Consider the following 18,563-nt stretch of genomic DNA (forward strand, 5'->3'; position numbering starts at 1 on the left):
TAAAAAGTGTGTTTGGTAGCTTGGTGTCATTATATGTCATTATATATGGAGGGGATGTTATTTTCATGTGATCTGTACTGTTAGATGTTAGGAAATTCAATGTTATGGGTTTTAGACATTTTGGGTTTTAGATGTTCTGGTCTCAATGTTATGAAATTAGATGTTATGGGTTTTAGATGTTTTGAAGAGGACCCATATATATATATATATATATATATATATATATATATATATATATATATATATAAATTATAGATAGACAGATACAGATATTCTTGTACATTTGTAAGTGAAAAAGTACAATACTCGTGGTAGTAAAGCATTTGTGGATAGAAAAAGAGAAAATGCATAAAAAGGAGCTGAATTAGAGTTTTATATATAGTGCAAATAAATGGAAGTGTGCAGGGAAATTAGTGTTTAACTGAAAAAAGGTTGTTGTTGTGAAGGTGTGCAAGATTATGTTATAGCAGTTAATGTGTGCATGCAAGTGTTCATGGGTTAAGGTCAGAGTAAGGGTTAGGTAAGGGGATAGGATCAGCATTATGTATGTTTGGTGCCCTTGTAACATGTTTACTAGTCCTGTTAGGGGAAAGGTTTTTAGTAACGTAATATGTAAGGTTAGCATGCATGAGCAAGGCGGTGGTGTGGTGACTATATCTGAAGGAAGCAGCCATCTAGATACTCCTAACTACAGATTCCTCTTATCCTAAAGGTTACACCTGCTAGAACTAGGTAGTCATTTGGAGACAGCCCTGTTCACTGTTAGTAAATCAGTTTGGAAGGGCAGTAGAATGAAAGTCCTGGTCTCGTAACTTGATCGTGATGAGGATACTGGAGCACACTGCTAAACCTCCTTTATCTGAGAATGACCAAAAGGGTTACTTAAATTTTAATGAGGTATTACGTTACATAGGAGAGACCCAGAATAAGTGTTTATTTTCTTTCTTAGGAACAAGAAAAAAACTGGAGGTAATAATACCTGTTGCTTTTTATGGGTAGGGCCCCCTCCCCTAAACCCTCCGCTATAATCATTTACGCAAAAAAACTGATCTGCCTTGACATGGAGATATGTGCATATCTATGCGATAAATTCTCATAAGGAGTGTAACAATGTTTCTGTTTTGTAGTCCATCTATGACACACCTCTAAAACCAAAATGTTTTGAAAATATTCCCAGTTTTCTAGAAACTGACTCTCTTACTGAATACCTTTGATATAGTAATCAAAGTATGGGGAACAGAAATAAGGAAACTTCTTTTCAGCGGATGTTGGACAGGGAGACTATGGCAGTTGTTTATATGTAATGGGGAATATAGCCATAAAAAAAGCTTTTACTCCCTTTAAAGACCCCCCCTTCAAGCTCAATGTCATGTGAGGATCCTAATATAGGATCTCTTTCATACTAAACGACTTGTAAAGTTTTTATCTGTAAAGGGTGCTTTCTTACTTCTTTCCTGAGATGTAAAATCATTTAAAGTGTTATGTAGTTAATTAATATGTTTTCTTCTTATAATTATTTTGTAAGTCATGAAGAAGAGCATCTGTCAAGTCTGGAAGGAACACCAGCACAAAACTGTAAGGCTTCCTGGTTTAGCAGTAATATTCCTTCTATCACACTGGCAGAAGTCTCAGATGTTAAATGTGCCACATTGCAGTCAGCTTTATAATAGTAAGGAAACATACTGCATGCAGCATTTAATTACTTAGTTACTCTAGTAAGATTAACCTACAGACTGAATTCCTTAGTGTTGGTGGTCAGTTCAGTAATACGATTTGGATAATTAATTATACATTTAAGCACATTCATAATCCTCTCCACTTTAGTGATATTATAATTTCTTTAAGTAAACATTATATACTGTAAATGTACATTAGCATGGCTAAAAATCTCTAAGCTACTCTCTTTCCTTCTTTATACGCAATAACATGACCGGTATAAGGGACTAGTGATTTCAACCATAGTTTGTGACCTTTGATCACACAGTAATGCATTTCCAGAGCACTAAAAGAGGAGGAATATTATTTCCTGTTATATTACAACAACCCTGGTCGAAAGTTTATTGCTGGATTTTGAGTTGATACCACTAAACATGCAAACATTTGAGGTGGCCCAGAACTCTCTAGGATATAAAACATGTATTTTTTTAGAAACTTACACAGTGCTCCCCTCAAAGTGCTTAGATACAAATTTTATAAGAGTGTGAATCATTAAAATTAAAATAGGTAATCCAGAGAAGAAATATATTAATCGTTCACTTACTTCTTAGTCTTTATAAATGGCTTGTAAGACTTTCTGGGATGATTTAAATGAGTGAACAATTTTATTCTCAAATAAAGTGTTAAAAATGGAGTTTTTGAATGTTTTCAAAGTTAAATTAGCAGACTTGTGCTAGTCAAATTCAAAGTAAGCAGGGTTGTTTTGATGCGAAACTAAGTTAAATATTGTGCTGAATATTGTTGTACTGAATATAGATGCTTCATAACGCATAGGAAGAATGTACTGGAATTATTTGAATTAGTTTGTCTGGCTAATAATCTAGCAACTAGCCAACTCTGTGTTGTGCTTATTTCTGGGCATTATTTTAAACAATTTTAGTAGTTGTAGTAACATATGATGTTCACATTAAGTGGAAGAAATGACCCTTGGATAAGGATTATACTACACAAGTACCACCCGCACCATGTATCATGATAGAGTCCAGACATTCTTTCTTGTCTTCTGAGTAAACATAGGAAGTCGCCAATAGTGGTAGCAATCAAATATCAATACGTGCCAGCAGTATTTAAATTCACTAGTTATAACTTTATAACTGAGCATGTCAAAATATCCCCCTCAGTGCCTTGTATACAAAATAATAGCAAAGTGCTACTATTATATCCAGGCTGGTTTAACTAGTCCAAACCAATGTAGGAAGACTCTGATCTGAAACATGGGAAAATCTTGCATTTGTCAAACCATTTATAGTCAATCCCCAAAACCTTTTCAATGTAGTTATCTTCGCTGTATACTCATTCATACTTTGAAATATAGTTGAATACATCCAATTTTCAGAAGAAATGGTATCCTAATTTGCTGCTCAGCAAAATAATTTTTTGTATCAAAATCTTCAGAGAAATTATACACTCAAGTATACCATAAAAATCGAATACTCCTCAGACTGTGATAAAAATAGATTTTTTTAGTACCCTCACCTTGGGTAGTTTTTGACTGACCAGAGGTAACCTAGACTGATAGTCAAAGAGGACATTTGTTGCTTATTAGAAATTTGAGCAAAAATCCTTCCTCTTGGGGAATAACTACAGGTTATTAAGATCAGATTCCCCAAGAATCAACAACCTAAATCACAAGATGCCTATGAACAACCCACATTGCGCTTGTTTCCTCCCTTTCCTGTAACTAGTCTAGTCCAGATACAGATTTGCTGTATCCAGGACTGTTTATAAGCTTCTGAGAGGTGCCAAAGTCTGCTCTTCAAATTTTCCCTTAGATATACTAGTTCTTTCCTGTCCTGTACTTTTACTAGCTTATTAATCTAGCACTTTACCATACCAGACATATTGTAGCAATTATTGTATCACATAAAAGTGCTACCAGCACTAATCGTTCTACAAGGAAACACCTCCAGTATTTATTATTAATGCCCACCCCTTCAGGCATGTCTAAAGGTCAGTTCCCTGTGCTTTCTCCTGTTAGCCTGGTGAACTTGGGCGTCCTGAGCCAATGTAGCAACTGCCTCATGTACACCAACAACCCTCTCCTTTTACCTCTCAACACTCAGACTTGCGAGAGATGCACTTATATATCCAAATTGGAAGCCACATACTCTCAAGCCAAGACCAGAATAGCTGGTCAAGAGGAGAAGGTCAGCCCTTACACCACACCACATGGAACACATAGCCCTCCAGAACACACACCAGCATTGCCGTCACATAAAAACACAAACCACACACCCACCTTCATGGAGGCTCTCAATAAAAATCTACCCAAACAGTAGAGATCTCTAAGGCAGAAGTGCACTTGACCACCACAACACAACACCAATCACGAGACACATAACAGTGTGCCACTCAACCAAAGCCCCTAAGGCAAAACAGCATGCCCAGCACACTAGTCATAGGTGACTTGATAGTGAGGCACACTGATGTCCCACTCACTAGGCTGAATAAGGAGAAAGTAACAGTCAGCTGTCTGACAGGTGCCAGGATCTGTCATATAACACACACACTCAGGTCCCTCAACAACAAGTACAAATATGACTCTGTCATTGTACATGTGAGTGTAAATGACCTGAGACATGCCTCCCTGGACGACATGAAAAGAGACACGGAGGAGCTCTCGGATTATGTAGCCCAGGCGGGTACGACCCTAGTCCTGAGCAGCATCCTACCATCACCCAGAATGATACCACAGTACAAGCAGAAAATGATTGATTTCAACAATTGGCTAAGTTTCTGGTGTCATTCTAAGGGAATCCAATATCTGTCTGCCTGGGATGACATGATTCACAGACCTCGATTCTTTGCCAGAGATGGCCAGCATCTGTCACCTCTGGGCTTCCAGATACTGGCCAAGGCTTTTGGCACCCCTATAGTACCTTTTTTAGGTGGTGTTCCAAAGACCAAATTACCACCATAACAGCTACAAACAAATGCAATCTGAGTGCTCAATGCTAAAAGTCTAAATCTCAAAATGCACTCGCTTGAAGCACTCCTTAAAATGGAGAACATCAACATTGTGCTGTAACAGAGACCTGGTTCAAGGCAGCCGAAAGCACCCCTGCACTACCAGGCTATAAGTCATTCCACACCTTTCGGCCCCAGAACTTGGACCGAAGGTCCAAATGTGGTGGTGTTTCCATATTCATAAAGGATGCACACACCTCCAGACTAGTTGCCCATCATAACGCATCACATATACTTCAGGTGCAGCTAACATTGGGTAAGACAGCAATTCAGGTCGTAGCATGTTATAGGTCCCCAACCATGTCCCAAGACACTCACTCCATGTTCCTAAGCACCCTGGAGAATATTAGGGTCCAACTTAACACACTCATACTGGGCAACTTCAACTACCCCTCCATTAACTGGGAAAACTACTCATGTACCAATACACTTGCCCAACATTTCCTGGAATTCATTAATTCCAATGCCCTGGACCAGCTCGTTCTTACCTCTACCAGAGGTAGCAACATCCTTGACCTGGCGACCATTGCTCTACACCAATAGTCAACTCCTCTCTGGTTAGATCCGACCACAAACTAATCACCTTGAAAATCCACATCCCTCCCACCCCCACCGCAAAGGTAACCACCATGAAAAACTTCTCCAAAGCTAACTTTGGGCTCCTAAGAACAGAGGTGGGTAACTTCACAGCACCCATGCAAATGAAGGATACTTGCATGACCGCCGAATCATACACCAATGCACTGTACGAATACGTACACAAATGCATAGATCTCACCATACCCAGTAGAACCAAGACGATTGACTCCAAAAAAGGAAGCCAATCTGGTGGTCCCTTGCCATAAACAAACTCTACAACAGAAGGAGGAAACTGATGCAGAATACGGTGAAGTCCCAAGACTGGAAAAACTCCCTTATCAGCCTCAACAAAAAGTTGAGATCCCTCATCAAATCCTCTAAAGCTAGCTATGAAAACAGAATTGCAGCAGATAGTAAAGACAATCACAAGGCCTTCTGTAGTTATGTAAAGAACCTCCACGGCAATAGCCAGATTTGCTTTGAGTTAGTGCACAATGGTTCTTCCTATACCAAGCCAACAGATATTGCCAGTATACTGGCCAGCTTTAACCCTCTCCCCCCAAAGGACCAATCACAATATCAGTAGATTGCCAGGCACCCAGTATTACTGCTGCAAAGATTAAAACAGCACTGTCCAAGGCCAAGAATACAGCTTCTATGGGACCTGACAATATCCCTAGTTGTGTTCTACATGAACTACAGAGTGAACTGGCACCTCACCTGTCTGCCCTGTTCAGTCACAGCCTCGCCTCAGGCTTTGTCCATACCAAATGGCACACTGCTATAGTCATCCCTCTCCACAAAGGAGGAGCGACTGCAAACCCTGGGAACTAGCGCCCCATTAGCCTGACAAGTCTGATATGCAAAGCTATGGAACACATTTTCATGGACCTAATAAACAAGGATGATATAGAATCTCCAAACACTGGATCCCACACAGTTTGGTTTTGTGAAGGGTAGATCATGCCTACTCAACTTGGCCAACTTCTTTGAGTAGTCACCAGAGATGTGGATGAAGGCAAGGTGGTTCATACAGCCTACCTTGATCTAGCCAAGGCCTTTGATACCATTCCCCACTCAGGAATCATATAAAAACTCACTAAGCTAGGCATCAACCCCTATATTACTAGGTGGGTTCCAAACCAACTCACAGATAGAACCTGCAGTGTGAAAGTAGCTGACTCCAAGTCAGACTGCAAACCAGTCACGAGTGGAGTCCCACAGGGATCGGTCCTGAGTAGTATCCTGTTTGGTATCTACTTCTCAGAAGTCCAGTCCAATGCAAAGGGACTCTGGCTGACAAAGTTCGCAGATGATTGCAACTTGGGAGCCATTATTTATTATTTATTTATTTATTTATTTATTTATATTTGTTGACTGGGAGTGTCCGACTGGACATAGGTCCATTTTCAGCGGAGGCCCGGGGAGAAAAGCACCGCAGTTAAAATATACAGACAGCAGTTACATTGGATTTACATAGCAATTAACAATTTGATCAACATAGCAATTAAAAATTACAAACATAGTTACAGATGAAGAACATAGTACATCAGTAGACAACTAGAATCTTTATCATCTGCAAAGTACATAACAGACATTAACAATTGTTACAATAAGAAGTTCCTGCTGTATAATAAGTAGTTAGGCTTATGAGCATCCAAGCTTGCTATAATCAAGGTAGTTAGTGGGGTGGAAAGAAAGGTAGTGGGTGGATGGGGTGGGTGATATTAGAGGGGGAGTTGTAAGGGCATAGCCAGCATGCTTTTAGGTACGCTTTTAGTAAAGTTTTGAAGTGGGTGCATGATGGTACAGAGGTAATTGTGGATGGGAGGGAGTTCCATAACTTGGCTATGGCTCAAGAGAATAGTGCTTCTCCAGCAGAGTTATTGGCTTTAGTGACCTGTAAGCGATTTTTGTTGCTGGATCTTAGTGGCTGGTGGTGCGATAGGGTTGGAGTAGATTGCCTAAGGTTGGTATATATTGGAGAGGCATAAAGTAGGGTGGAGATAAGGTGGGAATTTGCTACTGAAATCTTTGCTGTTTTGGTGAGAAGTTGCTTACTTCTGTATAATGCTCCTCGTTTTTGTGGACCTTTTTTATGGTCATGGATATGTGAATGTAAAATTTAAGTTTATTGTCTATTTCAACTCCTTGCAATTTGGTGTGTTCTGTTAGGTGTATAGTGGTGTTGTCTTTTGCTGTGATGTTGAAGTGAGAGTTGTTTATTATTAATTATTATTATGAATTATTAACTCCCCAAGTGATGTTGACATCCTACAGAAGGGCCTCACTGAGACCAAGGACTGGTGTCAGAACCATGGCCTTAAGCTCAATGCCAAAAAATGTGTTGTCATCCCCTTTGGGAAAAAAACAGTTCCCATGAACTACCACATCAATGGTAGTCCACTGAACACAGAAGGTGTTAAAAGAGATCTGGGAACACAGGTTGACAGCAACCTCTCTTTTGACCACCACACTGCCACTGTGGTCAGAAAGTCATTTTATGTGGCACATCTGATTACTAAGGGTTTTGCATCCAGGAAGAAAGAGGTCATTGTCTCCCTCTACTCTTCCTTCATTAGGCCAATCATCAAGTACAATGCCCCAATTGACATGTACCTCACTAGACACCTGCAACAACTGGAGAGGACACAAAAGTACCTCACAAAGAGGATTCTAGGCCTTAAACACCTGTCCTATATGGACAAACTCAAAACTCTCCAACTATTCTCTGTCTCATGTCACCTACTTAGAGGCAATCTCTGCTTGACTTACAAAGCCATGTCTGTCTCAGCTCTGTTAGAAATGCTGCATCTAAAGAAATCCCAGTCCTTCTGCACCACACGCTCCAGAGACCTCAACCTCATTACCATAATCAACAGAACCTGCTGGAGGGACAGGTTCCTAACCCAAAGACTGCCCATGCTATGGAATAGATTTCCCATACATGTCAAAAACAGCACCTCACTGGCCCTCTTCAAGAGAAATCTTGATGAGTGGATGGGAAATAGAAAATTCACCCCGGGGATCACTCCAGTGGGGCTACTCGACAGAGGCACTGGAAACTAAGGTCGGGTGGCACAATGCCAGGGTAATCCTGTGGGCTAGGTTTGTAAAGGCTCCAGGACCATTGGCCTAGTACACACCTATGAATCTATGAACAGAATGCTGATGCCTGTTTTCCACAGGAAATCACTGCCTTTGTGGTTTCTAAATGTGTGCTGGCAATGCTTCCTTTATTTTGGGAGATTTCTCTCTTTTTCATGTTTGCTGTGACTGTGGATTTGGTATATATAATTTTTTTTTTTGGGGGGGGGCTTGCCCCCCCCCTGCAAAAAAGCTTACAGCTGGAGTTTTTACCACTTTGGTGTTTTATGCATTTCTGTTTGATGATGTGATTCCTCAGGGTCTTGTCAGTCACAATTTCATAGCGCATCTTCCCGTCAGAAGTGGCTACAAAGTATTAGGAATGAGCTCTAAGCTGAAGAATGAAGAAATGGTATTAGACAGATTTGAATAAGAAATATTTTATTTAGTCAGCTAAAGATAAAAATGATTGCTTAATAATTATGTTTTAACAACTCTATCATCTTCATATTCATGCAGACAGAAAATATCTTTTATATGCCTTGTTGCCTAATACATACAAAAAATGTTAGCAAGTTTGTCATAATAAATTATAATTTTATTTCCAGTCTTGACAAATGTTCATGGGATGTACGAGTCATTTTACTCATTTAGTTGTCTCTAACTAGATCAGGGAAAAAAAATTCTAATCTTTTGCAGGGCATAAGCCTAGAACCAATGTTTATAAGTAGTTTATTGTTTGTTTGCTTCCTAGACCCGATGTTTTTGAGTACTTTATTGTTTGTTTACTTCCTAGACCCGATGTTTTTGAGTACTTTATTGTTTGTTTGCTTCCTAGACCCGATGTTTTTGAGTACTTTATTGTTTGTTTGCTTCCTAGACCCGATGTTTTTGAGTACTTTATTGTTTGTTTGCTTCCTAGACCCGATGTTTTTGAGTACTTTATTGTTTGTTTGCTTCCTAGACCAGATGTTTTTGAGTACTTTATTGTTTGTTTGCTTCCTAGACCCAATGTTTATGAGTACTTTATTGTTTGTTTGCATTTTTTTTACCATTACCATGTCAGATGTGTATCGGCATTTTCTGAAACCACTGCTTTGATGTCTAAATGCAAATGACTAAGTGATGAATATAATGACCATCCAGTTTATATGCTGCATTCCTCAGTGTGAATTCCTGTTCTTAATCTACATGAATTCTGCTCCCTGTATGTTACAAATCTCACTTTTCACATTCTCCATATTCCTTTCCTTCCAAAGGCTTTGGCAATGTTTTACATGGTTCCCATCTTCCCATCAGCTTTGACTAAGCTCCAGCATCTTCAGAAGCCTGTTGCCTTTCATCTTGGCTATCTGGCTGTCTTTAGTACTACAGGGCCTTTTCTAGGTCACTCTGTTCATATAAACCGTAGAATTAATACTGAGACTGCTGTATTTCTCCTTGTTCCTGAGCACCTTGGCTGTTGTGATGTCATAGCTTATTACTACATAGAGAAGGACTTGCAGTGTGCTGTACTATGTAGAGACATCCACTGCTTCTTTGGACAGTGCGCTATCACTTGTTATTCTGTCAGAGACTAGTTTATTTCATGTGGACTCATAATCTTTAGAAAAAAAACACTTCCATGTAGTAAGAGTCTTGGCATTCATTCTAGTCCTGACATTGGTCAGTTACCATGCAGTCATCTGTTCCACTGAGGTTACCTAATGTTTCTCTTCAGTTGCCTGGTCGGCTTGCTTTGGTTCTCACTCCTAAGCATCTCCTTCCAATTCACAATGTATTAACATTCTCTGTTTAGATTATAGGTTAGCATACCAGACAAATTGACTTGATGGAGATTACCCTTGGACTCCTGCCATTTCTGTCTCTAGTAAGAACACCTACTCTTCCTGTGTTGGCAATGGAATGCATTGCTATGTTGTTGGCATCAAATCACAATCTTTTAAAATACATTCAAACAATAGAGGTCATGCGACTTCTGAAATCTACTGTCACATTTGTTTTCTTTTTCTATTCATATTGAAACAAACTTTCAAACTGAAAGAGTTTTAGACAATTCTGCATGCTGCATTTCTGCTCCTTTGCCCAAAGGTTATTATTGTAGTCATTTTGCCACTACATTGTGGTTCTTCCACAATATTTATTCTCTAGTACTTTATAAACATGTAGTCTTTTGTATTGGAGATCACTGGCTTCAGAAGTGGGTTCACCTGCTTCTAAATCCTCTTTGATGCATACAACCACGATATGGCTTACATATGAATTTAACTAGCTGTATAATATTGGCCAGTACAGGATGTGGCTCTGTATTACATCACATTTGCCTCTATTATTTTTGTTTGCATCTTGTGGCCATTGTTGTATAACCTGGGTTTTTCAGCCATTGTGAGTGTGGTATGTTTCCGCGGTGGTGCAGCGGTAGTGTTGTTGCCTAACAGCAAGAGGTTCTCCCGTTTGATTCTTGGCTGGAGAGCCTTCTGTGTGGAGTCTACATGTCCTCTCCACGGTCGAGTGGTGTTCAAAAGACATGCGTGGATGGGCGTGTCTTCGTTGAAGGTTGGGCATCGAAGTGGCACCTCGGCACCATAAAAATCTACTGCCAATCATTAGTGGACCAGAGTTCCACTGTGGCAACCCCTAAACGGGAAAAGCCAAAAGAAGAACAAGTGAGTGTGGTATGTGTAACTGAACAACATTAATTCAAGACATTACTTTAAGGAAGGGAATACTTACATTCCAAAAGAGTAATTGTTGTTTCAGATTTGTGTTAGAATATTTTTATAAAGTACGATGCCCTCTGACCATCTATAATCTTCTATGAAACTACCTCTTGTGCCTCTTTTTCTGAGTGCAGCTGTACCATTTACCATGATGAGTTGTGATTAGTAAGTCTGGAGTACTGATTCAGCAATATAATTATGCCCTCAGACAGAACAATACTAGGATAAGAATTAAGCACTTTAATAATGTTGCATCCTTTATTCTGACGTGTTAAAAACTGGCATACTTCAACAATTACAACAGATTTCAATATCATGACCTGCCTTATGATACGATGTATGAGTATATACCAATAGAGTGTCATAAAGAAGTTAATAAAACAATACATCACTTTTATGTCGTGTCAATTAATTGCTATTTCTGCAGTTGAGTCACTGTTAAAGTATCCTTAGGTCATGTAACAAAAAAATCGTAAATCCTTTCATATACAGAGAATCTAGAATCATGACTAGCTTATTATGTGTTTCAAAAATAGATGTTAGTAAATTCACCTGAAGCTTGACAAGTGTCACTAAATGCTAGGAGTCTTAGCATGAAACTGCACTCACTGGAAACAGTCCTCACCTTGGAGGATGCTGACATCTGTGCAGTCATGGAGACCTGGTTCAAGGCTGTGGAGTCCACCCCAGCCATACTGGGTTACACCTCCTACCACACATTCAGACCACAAACTGAAGACATGAAAACTAAAGGAGGTGGTGTATCAATATTCATTAAAGACAAATATACCTCCAGATTGGTTAAACACATGATTCCCTGGAGACACTTCAGGTGCAATTAACTGTTGGTAGGACACCTATTCAAGTCATTGGTAGCTACAAGACTCCCTCCATGAATCAAGATACCTACTCTGCCTACTTAGAGCTACTGTAATCCATCAAGAAACATTGAAATACCATGGTTCTGGGTGATTTTAATTACCTATCCATTGACAGGGTAAATTACTCGTGCTCAAACTCACTTGCCCAAAGGTTCCTCGAGTTCATTAACCCCAATGCCCTGGACCAGCTGCTGGACATCTCAACTAGGGGCCCCAACATCTTGGATCTGGTGCTTACCAATATGGGGGACCACTGTAGTACCCCCACTGTAACATCTTCCCTGATCACATCTGACCACATATCAGTCTCATTTGAAGTAACTATCACACCAGGCCCCTAGCAGCAACTAAACTAAAAAGCTTCTCCAAAGCAGATTATATCCTTCTTAGGAATGGTATAAATAGCTTCACTTCACCTCCTCCCTAAGGTGGAACTGCTAACTATGCTAAGTCCTACACCAATGCTTTTTACAAACACCTGTATAACTGCATTGGAGCAGCCATACCTGATAGGACAAGTTCTTCAAGGAAGAGCAAACCTGCCTGGTGGACAACTGCATTAATAAGCTTTACAATAAGAGGAAGAAATTGTTGTCCAAAAGTAAGAGGGAGTGTGGCCTAAACTGGAAACACTCCCTCCTCAGCTTAAACAAGCAAATGAGACTTCTTGTGAAGTCCTCCAAAGCAAATTATGAATCCAAATTAGCATTTTCCAATTAAGGACAACTATAAGGTGTTCTTTAGTTACATCCATGGCCTAAAAGGCAAGCCTCAGATTTGTGCTGAACTGGTAGTTAAGGATACCACATACACTGAGCCTGTGGACATAGCAAACCTGTTAGATGACAGGATCTATGAAAACTTCACTCCATTGTTCCCAACACACGTATCCTTCCACCTATCTCCTACCTTATATCTCTAGAGAGCAGCTCCTAAATGCCTTCTCTAAGGCCAGAAACACAGCATCTATGGGACCTGATAACATTCCAGGCTGTGTCCGACATGGGCTCAAAAAAGAATTAGCAACACCATTGGGTACTCTTTTCAGTCATGGTCTAAGCACCGGCTTTGTCCCAACTGATTGGAAAATGGCCACCGTTATTTCCTTGCACAACGGTGGTGCTTCCACTGACCCTGGGAACTATAGACCTGTTAACTTGACTAGACCTATCTGCAAGGCCATGGATCGAATCATCATGGACCTTATCAACAAAGATATAGGCAATTTCCAAGCACTTGACCCTACTCAGTTTGGATTTGTCAAAGAGAGATCATGCTTGTTAAACCTGGTGGACATCTTTGAGACAGTCACCAGAGCCCTGGAGGAGGGAAAACTGTGCATACAGCCTACCTGGACTTGGCCAAGGCCTTTGACACTATTCCCCACTCAAGCATTATCGACAAACTCACCCAGCTAGGTATCAACCTTTATATCGTTATTTGGGTTGCTAACTGGCTCACCGATAGAACCCATACAGTCAAAACAGGGGAATCCACCTCCAACTGAAGACCCATAACCAGTGGTGTTCCACAGGGATCAGTCTTGAGATACCTACTGTTCAAAATCTATTTCTCCAAAGTACAAGGATAAACTAAAGGTCTGTGTCTGACAAAGATTGCTGATGATTGCAAACTTGCAGCGGTCATAGAATCCCCAAATGATGTCAACATCCTACAAGCGGGTCTTATGCAAACAAATGATTGGTGCTAAAGTCACGGCCTTAAACTCAATGCAAAAGAATTTATTATCATCACTTTTTCTAAGACCGAGGTTCCAGCTAACTACCACATCAGTAGAAACACCCCAAACACACACTCTTTGAGAGACCTGGGCACACAGGTTGACAGCAACCTTACCTTTGATCACCCTGTCTCCACAGTGGTAAGAAGGGCATTCTTTATTACTCATCTCATAAGTAAGGGCCTTGCCTCCAGAAAAAAAAGAAGGTATAACCTCCCTGTACTCTTCCTCATCAAGCCAATAAGTGAGTACAATACCCATTTTGGTATGTACCTTTCCAGGCACTTGCAGCAATTAGAAAAACCACAAAAGTTCCCCACAAGGAACATTTAAGGTCTTCAGCATCTGTCCTTTGTGTTTCAGCTGAAATCACTGTCACTTTACACCGTTTCATGCACACCACTCCGAGGCAATTTCTGCCTTTTGCATACGGCAATCTCTGACTCTGCTTTATTGGAAATGTTGCATATCCATAAGTCCAATGGATCACAAGTTACTTGCTCTAAAGACCTTCATCTGGTATGTGGCATTAATAGAACCTGCTGGAGGGACAGATTTGTCTTCCAGAGGTTACCACACCTGTGGAACAGACTCCAAATTCATGTCAAGCAGAGCACCTCTTTGGCCCTCTTCAAGCACAGTTTGGATGATTGGATGGGTAACTGTAAATTCACCTCGGAGGGTTTGCCTGCATCTCTCTTGGTCAGAAATTGGCTAGGCTTGTAAGGGCCCTAGGGCCATTACCCTAGTAACTTCCTATGATCCTATAATCCTATGAATCTTGACATCCATGATGGAGATCACTTAGTATTTAATTATGTCAGGATAGACTCAGTCATAATTCTTTGCCGTGCATGGAGCCTTATTTATTATGTATACTAACAGTTACAGAAAAACAGTGTAGGAGACAGGAGAGTGAATTGTTTTACAGCTTTGAAAGTCATAAAACACCTAGTGTGGCAGTACAGACAACTGGCAGATTTGAACTGTCCATCTGATTAGCAAACAACTTTAAAACCTGTTAGGCTCTTCAGTCAGCCACACTTTTGCTTTTTATATGACATTAAAGTGTACAACAGCTTTTAAAACTTTGAAAATGCTTTGGATACTGATGCTCTTCATGTTTCACTGTTGCAGTCATTACATTTGGGTTATCTGCTTGCAGTAGCCCTCACTCTGCTTGATTAACAAAGTCTTGGGTCCTGCATCAGTTGCTGTCCCTTCTTCCATGACGTCAGGTCATCAGGGGTATAAAGCATGCAGCCAATGCCATTACATCAGTCTTTCTTGCTGTGCAGTGCCTGAAGCAGAAGCAGTTTGCAAGTGCCAGTTGTCCGACTCCTGAAATTTTCGTTTTCGAGTTTCAGAACCAAAGTCTTCAACTAAAGCTAAGTACCCCATTGGGGAAACTTTTTCTTGCTCCTTCCGATGTCAGTAAAAGTTAATAATTGCATTACTTGTGGAAAGCAAATATTTCACAAAGATTTTCATTTGCACTGTATTCCTTGCCTAGGCCCTGACCACGACGTACCTTGCTGTCAGTTTTGTGCTTTATTTAATCAGTGCACTATTCGTCATCGGTATATTTTCACCTCTAAATATTTCAGTTCTTGGTTTAATTATCTGGAAATGTCGTCGGTTAACCATCCGACTACCAGGATTCTGAAAAAAATGCAAAGATAAAGACAGAGACAGGCCGCCGAGGTCCAAAGCTGCCGACGACACTTCTCCTAACCCAGTCGCCAGTTTGCCGGTACTCAGTGAGGTACTTTCGCAGCTCCTGATCCCCCTACTTCTGACTCACAGGCCTCTACTGAGACCCATTCAGAGTCCGGTATGCCGCGAGATGCTTCAACTGTGGAACCTGCAGATGTCTCTACCTTGGATGGGTCTGGAGCCGCTGTGCAGGCACCGGCTTCTGAGGGTGTATTCAGGCCTATGGACTTGCATAATAAACCGACGCCTCCTTCTTCATTTAGGCCAGAATCTCAAACCATGCCTAAGAAACTGACGGCCAGGCCGCATGCTCAGGCCTCTATGCCTAAAAAACAAATGATATGAATGGCTGAAGATCTTATAGCTCTAATCAGGGGAAGCCAACCTTCTAAGAGACCTAGGACTGAAGTTGTTTATGAATCTTCTGACCAGGATTCAGATTTTTCTGATTCTTCTGATGATCTGGATTTGCCCTTATCTACTTATGAGGATTCTGATGCAGAGGACTCTATTCCCTCTGCTCCCCCTCCAGAGGATTTTTCTTTTGGTGAGACCTTACATACTTTAAGGGAGCATTTCTACTGGGAAAGCCAGGAATTTTCTGATTCAAAAAAGAGGCTTAGGGATTTCTTACTCCTACCTCAGCATAGGCCTTTAGCTATACCTCCTGTACTAGACATTGTTGATGATGCCTTTTCAGAATCTAGTTTGGCCCCTGATTCTTTGCCTCCTGCTCCCAGAAAACCTGACAGATATTACAGGGTTCCTGATTCACACAAGTTCCTTTTTAAAAATCCTATTGCAGATCCAGAGACTATTTCACAGGGACCCAAGGGCATTAAGGCTTCTACTGCTAAAAATCCTACCCCCTCTGATAGAGACTCCAGGGCACTGGATAGATGGGGTAAGAAGGTTTACACACAGGAGAATAAGAAGGTAAATGACTTGGTGTTTAATCTATCAGAACATGTACTATCTTCTTCTGAACTATCCTTGTTGAATAAAGGCCTTTCCTTTGTTCCATTGACTAAGACAGAAATTAGTGATTTGTTAACTGACCTTAGAATGTTTGAATGCAATCAGTCTGAAACTCATGTTTAATAGGGGACAGTATCAAAAAATGAGTCATCCTTCTGTTAAATTTAGATCCAAAAGTTCTTATGTTCCACCGTTACCTTCTCACGTTGATTGCTTCGTGAAAGCTTGTGAAAAGGATGCATATGAGTTTCTGTATGGTAAAAATATGTGCACATATTTTAATTTGATTTGCTCAGAAATTGAAGCATTACAGTCTCTTACGATGAATTCAAGCATAACTGTCAGACCTGTAGATAAGGGAGGGGGAATTGCTATTATGAATAAGGCAGACTATATAAAAGATATGCTTATATTATTAGCTGATACTGAAACATATGTAGCCATAGATAACTGTGATTTACTGAAGATTTACAGCAACATAAATGATAGTCTCTATGACTTATTAATGTATAGATTAATTGATTGTGATCTTTATGAATTTTTGCTTATAGAACATCCTTTAATTCCAAGTATAAAATGGCTTCCCAAACTACACAAGTTGATATTACCACCTCCCATGAGACTCATTGTTGCGGGTGGTGGATGGTTAACAGAAACCATGTCTTTGTATATTGAACAGAAAATTGGTCCTGTGGTTAAGCAGATACCTACAATTTTAAGGGACACCACACAACTGTTAAATGACATCGAACAGTATAATAATGAATGGATGGATAGTGAAGTTGTTCTAGTCACTTTAAACATTAAGAATTTATTCACTTCCATACCTAATGATTATGGAACAGATGCTATTAGGCATGTTTTACATAGTCAAACCAATATGAATAACTATGAGGTATTTTTATTATGTACCCTTCTTGAGATGGTGCTTACTAACAATGTATTTACGTTTGAAAACAATCTTTATCTGCAACGCTGGGGTGTCGCTATAGGCACCCCATGTGCAAATTCTTATGCAAATTTGGTAATGTATTTCTGGGAAACTTTACATGTTTTTAATTGTGCTTATTTTCCACACATTATTCTGTACAGACGTTTTGTGGATGATGTATTCTTCCTTTGGAAGGAAGGCATCTCCTTATTATATGAATTTGTAAATTATCTTGAATCCAGTACAGAATTTCTAAAATTTATGTCTCTACATAACATGTGTAAGATAGATTTTCTTGATGTTTCTATATTAAAGAACAGTATAGGGTTTCTCAGTACTAGACTGTTCCGAAAACCATGCTGGAGGAATGGGTTGCTACATTTTAACAGCATACATCCCAGATCCATATTTTTGAATATAGTGAAAGGACAATTCCATAGAGTAAAAAGAATTTGTAAAGAACAAGATGTGTTAAATGATGAAATTGTAGTTTTAAAGAAGCTGTTTAAAGATAGAGGTTATACAGATAGTGTAATAGAAAATGCTAGAGAACAGGTTTTTAAAAATGATGGTTTATTAAAGAATGACTTAAGGGTAATGAAGCATGTTGCCTTAGGTAGAAATACTTATTCCTCTAACAAGAAACTCAGCGTCATTGTGAAGTACACTAATGACAATGAAAGTGTTACAAATATTATAAAACGAAACTGGCATATATTAACTGTCAATTCCTCTATAGGAGAACTAATAGGAAGGAAACCCAGTTTTGTCTATAAAAATTCTTTTAATTTAAAACAAATTTTATGTAAGGACAAGAAGCAACAGGTAAGACCGCAAATGTCCATGAATTTTGGTACATTTCCGTAGGTTCATGCAACATGTGTAAAGTAATAGATAACGTTAAAGTTTTCAGTCATCCCACTTTGAATTTTGAATTCCTGCCAAAATTCTATACCACTTGCAACAATAGTAACCTTATATATTTGGCTACCTGCACATGTCATGTTGCAGTTGTTTTTATGTGTGAAAAACTTCTAGGAGGCTCAGATATAGAGTTTATAATCATTTGTATGACATTAAAAATGCCAATATGAAAAATGCTTTGGCAAAACATATCTCTGAGTTTTGTACTCGTTCTTTCAAGTTTAAAGTATTACAATTGGTGTTTGTTAGTGAGAGAGGAGGTCACACCAATAATTACTTGGAATGCATTGCATTAGGCTGGATCTTTAAGTTGCGAGCACATG

Source organism: Protopterus annectens, chromosome 3.part1 (assembly GCF_019279795.1).
Source record: "Protopterus annectens isolate FY-2018-M chromosome 3.part1, PAN1.0, whole genome shotgun sequence".
NCBI lineage: Eukaryota > Metazoa > Chordata > Ceratodontiformes > Protopteridae > Protopterus > Protopterus annectens.